Source organism: Pan troglodytes, chromosome 7, assembly GCF_028858775.2.
Source record: "Pan troglodytes isolate AG18354 chromosome 7, NHGRI_mPanTro3-v2.0_pri, whole genome shotgun sequence".
Classification (NCBI taxonomy): domain Eukaryota; kingdom Metazoa; phylum Chordata; class Mammalia; order Primates; family Hominidae; genus Pan; species Pan troglodytes.
In genome coordinates this window covers 43,105,981-43,118,481 of record NC_072405.2, presented here as the reverse complement: position 1 = coordinate 43,118,481, position 12,501 = coordinate 43,105,981, and positions in this window count along the sequence as shown.

Below are 12,501 nucleotides of genomic sequence, written 5' to 3'. Positions count from 1 at the left end.
ATGTTAGACCTAAAACCATAAAAACCCTAGAAGAAAACCTAGGCAATACCGTTCAGGACATAGGCATGGGCAAGGACTTCATGTCTAAAACACCAAAAGCAATGGCAACAAAAGCCAAAATTGACAAATGGGATCTGATTAAACTAAAGAGTTTCTGCACAGCAAAAGAAACTACCATCCAAGTGAACAGGCAACCTACAGAATGGGAGAAAATTTTTGCAATCTACTCATCTGACAAAGGGCTAATATCCAGAATCTACAAAGAACTCAAACACATTTACAAGAAAAGAAACAAACAACCCCATCAACAAGTGGGTGAAGGATATGAACAGACACTTCTCAAAAGAAGACATTTATGCAGCCAAAAGACACATGAAAAAATGCTCATCATCACTGGCCATTAAAGAAATGCAAATCAAAACCACAATGAGATACCATCTCACACCAGTAAGAATGGCGATCATTAAAAAGTCAGGAAACAACAGGTGCTGGAGAGGATGTGGAGAAATAGGAACACTTTTACACTGTTGGTGGGACTGTAAACTAGTTCAACCATTGTGGAAGTCAGTGTGGCGATTCCTCAGGGTTCTAGAACTAGAAATACCATTTGACCCAGCCATCCCATTACTGGGTATATACCCAAAGGATTATAAAACATGCTGCTATAAAGACACATGCACACGTATGTTTATTGTGACACTATTCACAATAGCAAAGACTTGGAACCAACCCAAATATCCAACAATGATAGACTGGATTAAGAAAATGTGGCACATATACACCATGGAATACTATGAAGCCATAAAAAAGGATGAGTTCATGTCCTTTGTAGGGACTAGGATGAAGCTGGAAATCATCATTCTCAGCAAACTATCGCAAGGACAAAAAACCAAACACCGCATGTTCTCACTGATAGGTGGGAATTGAACAATGAGAACACATGGACGCAGGAAGGGGGACATCACACACCAGGGCCTGTTGTGGGGTGGGGAGAGGGGGGAGGGATAGCATTAGGAGATATACCTAATGTTAAATGATGAGTTAATGGGTGCAGCTCACCAACATGGCTCATGTATACATATGTAACAAACCTGCACGTTGTGCACATGTACCCTAAAACTTAAAGTATAATAATAATAAAAAAGAATGGAGTAAATTTTAAAGAACAAATAAGAGTATGAAAAAGTAGTCTAATAAAGCACATGACTCACCAGACATTAGGAAGTATTATAGGGCACCTGTCCTTAAATCAACACAAAATAATTATGATTATGACATAAGTATTTTTAGAGTACATCGATTTGAAACAGATCCAAAATATAAAAATAAAATATTAATGTTCACATTTTTATATAACTTTTATATTATAAATTATATATTCATTTTATATAAATTTTTATATCTGAAATATAAAAATAACAAATTAATACATGACCAAGGACCTAATTGGATTCAGAGACAAAATATAAATTAATTTATAAATAATACTGGCACAGCAGACTTTCTTCCAGAGAAAATAAAATTTGGACTGCTTATCAAACCTGTATCAAAAATTAAATCCATATATAATAGAGATTGATCTGTGTTTTAAGAATTCTTAAGTAAGGGACATGGGTACTGCATTCAAAATCTATGATTCCTTAGCTGGGCCTGCGGATGCACACCTGTAATCCTAGCCACTCTGGAAGCGGAGGCAAGAGTACTACTTGAGCCCAGAAATTTGAGGCTGCGGTGAGCTATGATCATGCCACTGCACTGCAGCCTAGGCAACAGAGGGAGACCTTGTCTCTGAAAAAATTGAATAAGTAAAAGATTTTTAAAAAATCTATGACCTTAAAAGAAACTAGAGAGAATTTCAGCAACAAAGAAACATTGGCATATTTAAAGATATTAAAATTAAAAACAAAAACTTTTGTAGAGCAGGCAACAGATGAAACAAAATCAACAAATGAATATTAAAGAAGACAAAATTAGTAAATTATATCATGGTTGATAAAAATGTTAAGATTTGAAATACATATGCATAATACAATGTATATATATAGAATTCTTCATATTAATGAGAGGCAAATATTCTAATGGAGAAATAGGCAATTCATGGAGAAGACATTTAAAACCCTGACAAAATTATGAAAAGGTACTCAAACAGAGAAAAGCCAAGACAAGTCATAACAAGATGTCAATGTATAACCATCAAACTTGGGGGAAAAGGGCAATAATTACTACTGCTGATGTCAAGAGGGAATTTTTACAGACTCAGTGGAAATCTTCCCAGATATGCCTCTTTAAAAGCAAAACATATTATAATATATTAAATGTGTATCCTTTCACTCAGAAATACCACTTCAACAAATATATTTCATAGATAAAATCTCATATACAAAAAGGTCTTCATAAAAATGTTGAGGTTGCTCAACAGTTTTAGAACAACAAAACTCTAGAAAAAGTGAATGTCCATGAACATATCACCATTATAGAAGAAGTGGTTTAATAAATGATGACCTGATTTCTACTACATAATGTCATGCAGTAATTTTAAAATATGGTATTATTCTGACTGTGAGCTTAAGTGACTTTTCGTGATATACACCAATATCCTTTTAGAAACTACAATGACACATAATTATTATCTAAGTAATAAGAAAATATGAAAGTGTTTTTAAGACAAATAATGTGAGATCCATGTTTAGGTGATGCTGGAAAAGAAGAGAAGGAGAGTAGGAAGGAGGCAAGCAAACGTGAAAACAGGAAAATAAAACCACAGTGAAGAGAAATGCAGTGTCCCTTTATTTAAAAATTATATATATGAGTACATTTATAGAGAGAATTAAATAATCTGTAAATCTGCAGGATTGTCCATGAAAGTGTTAAGAGAGGGAGAAAAAAGGCAAATTACAGGTATATGTGCACAGTTTTATTTAAGTTGCACAAGCCAACAATGCACGTGTGTGGGTATGCTTTTGTTTTTTTTGTATCAGCAAAATGAAAACCATGGACCAAACAAGAGGCTGTTAATGTGGAAACGAGTTAGTAGAAAATAACTTCTTTTTTCCTTATACATTTTGTATTGCTTGTTATGCATATTTTACAATTACATTAAAATTAGATAAAATCTTCAAAAATAATTTTCATAAAAATTTTAAGGCCAGGCTTGGTGGCTCAAGCCTGCAATCCTCAGCACTTAGGGAGGCCGAGGTGGGCGGACCATCTGAGGTCAGGAATTCGAGACCAGCCTGGCCAACATGCCGAAAGCCCGTCTCCACTAAAACTACAAAAATTAGCCAGGCATGGTGGCACCCGCCTGTAAACCCAGCTACTTGGGAGGCTGAGACAGGAGAATCGCTTGAGCCCGGGAGGCGGGGGTTGCAGTGAGCCAGGATAGCGCCACTGCGCTCCAGCCTGAGTGATGCAGGAAGACTCCATCTCAAAAAAAAAAAAAAAAAAGACAAAATTTTAAATTACGCAAAATTTCAAAAAAATCACAACGAAAATGTAAATATATAATAATTGCAAATAAGTGAAAATTTTAAAATCCTTAGTATTTAAGCTCAATATAATGCTTAAGGATTTACATAAGCTCAGTAAGAAAAACAGAGTCAACAAAAGATAAACTGGGAATAAATTTCAGACAACTTAGAAAAGAAGAAATGTCTAAATAGATGTTCAAATTTACAATTTGGAGAAATAATTATAACTACAAAGTTACTACTTGTCACCTTTCTAATTAGCAAAGATGTACTTAAAATATTGGTGAGTGTACAGCCTGAAAAACACTACAACATTCTGTTGACAGGATTGTAAATTAGCACATATTTTGGATAGACCTTTGACAGCCTATTTTAAGTTATATAAAATATTAATATGTTATGATCAAAAGATTGTAACTTTAGAAATATATCTTAAGAAAAATACTGTAATACAAAACTTGAAGATCTATAATCATTGTGTATGATTATAAATTAAAAATTAATACTAAGTTAATAATAAGAAAATAACTTGTAACCAAACAGAATAGTAAGCAACATTAAAAGTGATACTGTATTCTTTTTAATGACAAGAAAAGATGCACTAAGCATCTTTATATGTTTAAAAAATTATACCCATATAATGCAAGGTAACATTTTTGTATAGTATTTCCATTTTAGTATAAAGTATAAATTATAAATAAATGATATTGCTGTAGTAGAAATACTACAATATCACTGGAGTTAGAAATGACATGTTACTTTTAATAAATGTCTATATTGTCTATTTTTCATAATGAGTGCTGATTTTATAATCTGATACAAAATAATTTACAAAAGTAAAAGAAAATAATTGCTTGGATATATATTTGCTTTTTAAGGCATTTACTTATACTAATGTCATTTTTGCAATAACTCTAGCAGATTGATGCAATTACTGTTTTCTAAGTTCAGTAATTTAGGATGTAAAGGAAAATAAAAATCTCAGGTCCCTAAACTCATTTCCAAAGAGAGAGTTAAGCTAGGACACTGAATCATGCAACATGGCTCACGTTTGTTTCTTTTTTTACTTCACAACTTTGATCAAAGCATTGTCCATTAGCTAGACTCCCAAAGAAAGGCAAAAGGCCTCAGGCATCTCCAGATGCTTTGCTGGCCACAAAATTTTTCAAGACGCATATACTCCCGTAAAACAAGGACATGCCAATTATAACTTGAGGTCTGCAATCTAAGTGTGGCTCCTAAAACTAAAGTCTGTTAATTTTCACACTGATAGTGCTTATCTTCCCAGGTGTGGAACAAAGACAAGATGAGATCAATCATTCTTTTCCTTACTGCTCCTTCTTCCTGTCTTACCCACTTTAAGGAACTGTATAAATAATAAACCTCCTGAGAAACTCTTCAGATGACTCCAGCCACAGATATGTCTGTGACTTGTTTTTTCCAGGTGTGCCCTCAAGCTCTAGCTTAATAAACCTCTATTGACTGAGACTCTTGACTTGGTCACTCCTTTAATTTAACTAGTATATATTTGATGCAACTGCACCCAGATCTCCCAGGTCAAATCCTATGCTCTTTCTTCTCTCTCACATCCCCTTGTGTGTTGATAAAGAATTGACCCTTTGTGTGTTTCTTGTATGGCAATTGCTATCTTTATTCTGATATGCTTATCTTCTTGTGGTTACAGATTAAATCACTCCTCCTGAGAGCTAGGAACAGAATTGTCCTTGAAAAATGGAGATACTCACAATATCAGTCATTATTGAATCTGGTAAGTTTTTCTTTTTCCTTTTTTTTTAAAAAAAGTAAGTTCTTGCTGTTTTAATGAAACAAATTGAGAAATTATTTTCTAGTAGAAATACATGGGCATTAAGTGTCATTAAAATTAAAATTCAGAAGTGTTCAATCTCAAAGCAACATTATATATCTTTACAAATTAATTAATGGATCTTAAATCAAAGGCCACCACTTACAGATAAAAACAGTATGCCCTCAAATGGTTGAATTATATGGTATGCGAATTATGTTTCAATAAATCTATTTCAAAACAAAACAAAATATGTAACTTTTAAACTGAGACAAAGACATTTGATCTATCTATGGAAAGGAATGAAGTAAACAGAAAAATAATATATATATTTTATGAGCTTGTTCTTATTTATTTCTGCCATCATACATATCTATCTATCTATATATATGGCGTATATATCTACATGATGGCAGAAATAAATAAGAATATGGCAGTTAGTAAATAATATAAGTCAAATAAACTAAAAGTAATAGTTTTCAGATTAAAATTTAAAATACAATAATATGTTCTCTATAAAAGATGTACTTTAAAAAAAAAAGACAGACAAATATTCAAAACAAAAACCAATGAACCAGGCCAATATGGGGAGAGCAATGTTTTAGAAATCCTACATTCTGTCAAAATAAAATTGGGAAATGTTGAGAAATACTGTTAAAAAACAAATATACCACAGTAAACATAACCCAGAATACAGCTTCAATATATACTGAACAATTGACAGCACTACAGAAAAACATATAGATCAACATTTTTACCTGAAAATCTTAATACATCTTTCTCAGAAGGTGGTAGAACAAGAAGAATAAAAGTAAGACAAATAAAGAAGTCTAGCTTCAGCTCCAACATGTATAGAGTGTGAAGTTGTCACTCTAATTCTAAAAACAAGAAAAAGTCAAACAAACTAAAGACCAGTGACTTTTCTCAAACCTTTCATGGATTAGAGCTTAGAGAAAAAACTTCACCGCAAATCCAGAGTCACAGCTGAGATCAGTTTACCTGGAGCAGAAGCCATAAACTTATAGATACACTCAACTGGTAGTTTTGATGAATGGCTATAGGCTGTGTGTAGATTACCATGAGAGTGAGAAAACCTCTGGGGGCAGCAGTTGGTGAATGGGGTGTCCCCCAGTCTTGGGTAGTGATCTCAGTTTACTTCGAGAAACCCCATCAGATTCTCACATAATAATGCCAAGAAAGATCCTGTCTGGCAGTCAGAGGGATGAGATGTCCACAACCAAGACATACATGTGCATGGAAAAATAGTGTAGCAGGGCCTTATCTAACCTAGGGAAGACATATTCCTAATATTCAGGCTCTCTATAGCCTTTTTGTTTCACCAAAGGGGAGGGAAGCTATACCACTGAAGAAATACTGGTGAAGGTCACAACCTTAAGACACACTAAAAGACTGAGATTTTATCATAAAATTTTATTATAAGATTGCAGACTTGGTGGCCTCCCCCACATTTTAACCCCACACTATAAGTGCTCCTGTATAACAATGGTGAACTGCAGCTGAACTAGCTGCAAGATGCAGACTCTCTCAGAAGGAGAGTACTGAGAGAAGCCCAAAGTCAAGAGACACATGGACCAGTAGAACAGGCTAGAGAATCCAGAAATAAAGCCACACACCTCAATCACCTGATCTTCCACAAAGCTGACAATAACAAGCAACAGGGAAAGGACTCTCTAGTTAATAAACGGTGCCAGGATAACTGGCTAGCCATATGCAGAAGATTGAAACTGGAGCCCTATCTTTAACCATATACAAAAATCAACTCAAGATGGATGAAAACAGAGAACATAGGGATGAAAACATAGAAAATACCATTCTGGACATTGGCCCTGGCAAAGACTTCATGATAAAAACTCCAAAAGTAATTGCTACAAAAACAAAAATTGACAACTGGAATCTAATAGAACTAAAGAGCTTCTTCACAGCAAAAGAAACCACCAACAGAGTAAAGAAACAACCTACAAAGTGGGAGAAAATATTTGCAAACTAGGCATCCAACAAAGGTCTACTGTCCAGAATCTATAAAGAACTTAAATCAGCAAGCAAAATCAACTTCATTAAAAAATGGGCAAAGGCATGAGCAAAGACAATTCTCAAAAGAAGACATACATGCAGCCAGCAAGAATATTAAAAAATGCTCAATCAAAACCAAAATGAGATACCATCCCACACTGGTCAGAATGGCTATTACTAAAAAGTCAAAAAATAACAGATGCTGGAGAGGTTGTAGAGAAAAGAGAATACTTATAAACTCCTGGTGGGAATGTAAATTAGTTCAGCCACTCTGGAAAGCAGTCTTGAGATTTTTCAAAGAACTGAGAACTACCATTTGACCCAGCAACCTCATTATTTGGTATTCACCCAAAGGAATATAAATTATTCTACCATAAAGACACATGCATGGGTATGTTCATTGCAACATTATTCACAATAGCAAAGACATGGAGTCCACCTAGATACCAATCAATGATAGACTGGATAAAGAAAATATGAGACAGGTATACCATAGAATACTACATAAGATAAAAAAGAGTGAAATCATGTCTTTTGCAGCAAAATGAATGCAGATGGAAGACCATATCCTAAGCAAATAAATGCAGAAACAGAAAACCAAATACCCCACTTTCTTACTTATAAGTGGGAACTAAATATTGAGTACACATAGACACAAAGAAGGGAACAACAGACACCAAGGCCCACTTGAAGGTGGAGGGTGGGAGGATGTGAGAATTGAAAGGAACTACCTATAGGGTATTAGACAGATTATCTGATAACTAGGTAATTAGTTTTTAGCAGTGACAAAATTATCTGTACACCAAACCGCTGTGGCACACAATTTACCCATGTAACAACAAACCTGCACATGTGTCCCTTGGACCTAAAATAAAAATTGGGAAGGAAAAAAAGAAAGTAGAGACAAAAACAAAAACACTACATAAATTGAACCCTCTGGCCTCTACAGCTATAACAAATGTTAAGTACTGTACAAATCATAGTCAGATTAACATAAATCCACACACTCAAGACCCATTTACCTCAATTCTATTACCTGCTACAATAAGACCCCATTTTCAAAGTAAAATTACAAGACATGGCAAAAGGCAAGAAAAAAAAAAAGAGGTCTGAAAAGACACAGCAAACATCAGAACTAGATTACTATCAGAATTGTTATTCGGGAAATAAAATGAATACTAATAAATTTGTTAAGACCTCTGCATTAGTTTGGTCAGGTTTTTCCAGAGAAATAGAACCATTAAAATGTGTGTGTGTGTGTGTGTGTTTTCAAATAGCTTTGTAATTCAGCCAGCTGCAGAACGTGATCTTCATTTTGCATTTAATTTCTAACAAAATCAGTTCTGTGGCTATAGGAGATAAGGTTCTCCTTCAGGGCCCACATAGAAACTTCAAGTTTATTTGTACAGCACTTAAATTGAGAATTTGAATCCCAGAGCTCATAATTTTCTTTCAACACTTTTTGTTCACCTACAGTAAGAGGAACCAGCCAATCTTATTAGTTTTCCAAAATTGTTTGAAAGTATCACATACTTGGTCACTCAGCTCTTTCCTTCTTATAAATGGTTGATTCGGTGTATCTAATGCAAATATTTGGCATATCTCTATTGCCAGACCATGCCATCAAATGTCAATGTTCTTTTTTCTAGTAAGGAAATAGAGTACTTAGTGTCTTTAAATTTAATCAGTTTAAAGAGCCAACTCCTGAAACTCCATGATATGGTTTAAATCTGTGTCCCCGCCAAATCTCAGGTCGAATTTTAATCTCCAATGTTGGAGGTGGGCCTGGTGGGAGATGATTGGATCATAGGGGTAGATCCTTCATGCATAGTTTAGTACCATCCCTTTGTTGCTGTTCTTGTGTTACTGAGTGAGTTCTTGTGAGATCTGGTTGTTTAAAAGTGTGTAGCCCCTCCCGCTTCACCCTATTGCTCACCCTGCTGCCATGTAAGATGTCTGCTCCCCATTTGCCTTCTGCCATAATCGGAAGTTTCCTGAGGCCTCCATAGAAACAGAACAGATGTCAACATCAGTCTTCATGTATAGCCTGTGGAGCCATGAGCCAATTAAACCTCTTTTCTTTATAAATTGCCCAGCCTTAAGTATTTTTTTATAACAGTTGGAGAATAGCTTAATACAGAAAATTGTTACTGAGGAGTGGGGCATTGCTATGAAGATACCTGAAAATTTGGAAGTGACTTTGGAACTGAGTAACAGACAGAGGTTGGGAGAATTTGGGGGGCTTGGAAGAAGATAGAAAGATGAGGGCCAGTTTGGAATTTCTTAGAGACTGAATAAATGGTTGTGACTAAAATGCTAGGAGTGGTATGGACAGTGAATTCCTGGCAGAGGAAGTCTCAGATGGAAATGAGGAAGGTATTGGGAACTGGAACAAATGTCACTTTTCTTATACCTTAGCAAAGAACTTGGCTGCATTGTGCCGCTACCCTAGAATCTGTGGAACTTTGAACTTGAGAGAGATGATTTAGAGTAGCTGGTGGAAGAAATTTCTAAGCAGCAAAGCATTCAAGATGTGCCTTCACTGCTTCTAACAACCTATCTCATATGTGTGAGCAAAGAAATGACCCAAAGTTGGAACTTATATTTAAAGGGGAAGCAGACCATAAAAGTTTGGAAAATTTGCAGCCGGGCCATGTGGTAGAAAAGAAAAGCCAATTTTCAGGGGAGGAATGCAAATAGGCTGCAGAAATTTGCATAACTAAAAGAAAGGCAAGTACTGATAGCAAAAACAATCAGGGAAAAAAAACCTCAAAGGCATTTCAGGGGCATCCCCTCCCATCACAGGCCCAGAGGCCTAGGAGGATTGAATGGTTTTGTTCCTAGGCTCAGGACCCTGCTGCCCTGCACAGCCTTGAGACTCTGCTCCCAGAATCCCAGCTGCTCCAGTTCCAGCTGCAGCTCTAAGGGGTCCAGGTACAGCTTGTGCCACTGTTTCAGAGGGTGCAAGCGATACGTCTTTGGCAGCTTCCATGTGGTTTTAAGCCTGTGGGTGTGCAGAGTGCAAGAGTTGAGGCTTGTGAGCCTCCACCTAGATTTCAGAGGATTTATGGAAAAGCCTAGGTGACCAGGCAGAAGCCTACTACAGGGATGGAGCCCTCATGGAGAATATGAGAGCTGTGAGGAGGGGAAATGTCAGGTTGGAGCCCCCACAAAGAGTCCCCACTGGGGCACTACCTAATGCAGCTGTGAGAAGAGGGCCACCATCCTCCAGACCCTAGAATGATAGATCTACAGGCAGCTTGCAACCTGAGAATGAAAAAGCCGCAGGCACTCAGCATATCATGAGAGCAGCCACTGGGGATGAAACCCTGCAAAACCATAAGGGTGGTGCATCTGAGGACCCTGGGAGCTCACCCCTTGCATCAGTGTGCCCTGGATGTGGGACTTGGAGTCAAAGGAGATTATTTTAGAGCTTTAAAATTTAATGACTGTCCTACTAGGTTTTGGGTTTGCATGGGGCCTGTAGCCCATTTCTTTTGATGATTTCTCACTTTGGGAAGAGGTGTATTTACCCAGTGCCTGTACCCTCATTGTTTCTTGAAATTAACTAAGTTGTTTTTACAGGTTCATAGGCAGGAGGAACTTGTCTCAGATGAGACTTTGGACTTTGACATTTTTAGTTAATGCTAAAATCAGTTAAGACTTTGGAGATTATTGGGAAGGCATGATTGTATTTTGCAATGTGAGAAGGACATGAGATTTGGAAAGGAACAGGGGCAGAATGAATGGTTTTGATCTGTGTCCCCACAAAATCTCATGACAAATTATAATCCCCAATGTTGGAGGTGGGGCCTGGTGGGAGACGATTGGATCATGGGGGTGGATCCTTCATGAATAGTTTAGCACCTTCCCTTTGCTGCTGTTCTCTTGATAGTGAGTGAGTTCTTATGAGATCTAGTTATTTAAAAGTGTGTAGCACCTTACTTGCTCCTGCTCCTGCCACATAAGACATCTGCTCCCGCTTTGATTTCTGCAATAATTGGAAGTTTCCTGAGGCCTCCCCAGAAGCTGAGTAGCTGCCAGTGTCTTGCTTCCTGTATAGTCTGTGGAGCTATAAGCCAATTAAACATCACTTCTTTATAAATTACTTAGTCTCAGGTTTTGTTTGTTTGTTTGTTTTGTTTTTGAGACAGAGTCTCTTTTCGCCACCCAAGCTGCAGTACAGTGGTGTGATCTTGATGCAGTGTAAGCTCTGCCTCCTGGGTTCAAGTAATTCTCCTTCCTTAGCCTCCTGAGTAGCTGGTTTCACCATGTTGGCCAGGCTGGGTCTTGAACTCCTGACCTCAAGTGTTCCACCTACCTCAGCCTCCCAAAGAGATATTTCTTTATACCAATGAAAGAATAGCCTAATACACTGACATACTCAATTCAATTTATTATTAAAATTAAGTCTCTGTAGAACAACTCTTGGTAATAAAATCCATATTACTCGGGGTTTGCCAGAGAAACAGAACCAAGAGAATATCTATCTGTCTATCTATTTAAATTTGGAAAAGAAGAGAAAGAAATGTATTAGACTTCTTGTAGGTGTTGACTCACATAATTAAGGAGGCTGATATTATGGAGAGCCTCCATAGTATAGAGAACTCCTATGATCCACTTTCTGCAAGTTGGAGACCTAAGAAAGCTGATGGTGTAGTTCAAAGGCTTGAGAGCTGGAAAACCAATGGTGTAGATTCCATGCTGAGTCTGAAGGCCAGAGAACAAAGAGCATTGAGATCAGGGGAAGATCAATGTCCTAAGTGGATTGGATGATACCCATCCACATTGGGGAGAGTAATTTGCTTTAGTCAATTCACCAACTTAAACGATGATCTCTTCCAGAGTCACCTGCACAAACATGCCAAGAAAAAATATTTAGCCCAATATTGGGGCACCTCTTGGCCCAGTCAAGTTGACACATAAAACTAGCCATCATAGAAATTTTACAAAATGTATTCTCAGATTATGGTAAAATTCAACTAGAATTTAATAACTGAAAAATAGATGAAATATCCCCAAATGCTTTGAAATTAAACAGCCTGCTTCTAAATAACACCTAGATCAAGAGTTCTCAAGAAAAGTTTTCAAAATTTGTAACTAAATAAAAAATTAAAGTGCAATTTATAAAAATATGTGGGATATAGTAAAAGCAGAGCTGATAAGCAGAGTTTATAAGATTAAATGCATATGGAACAG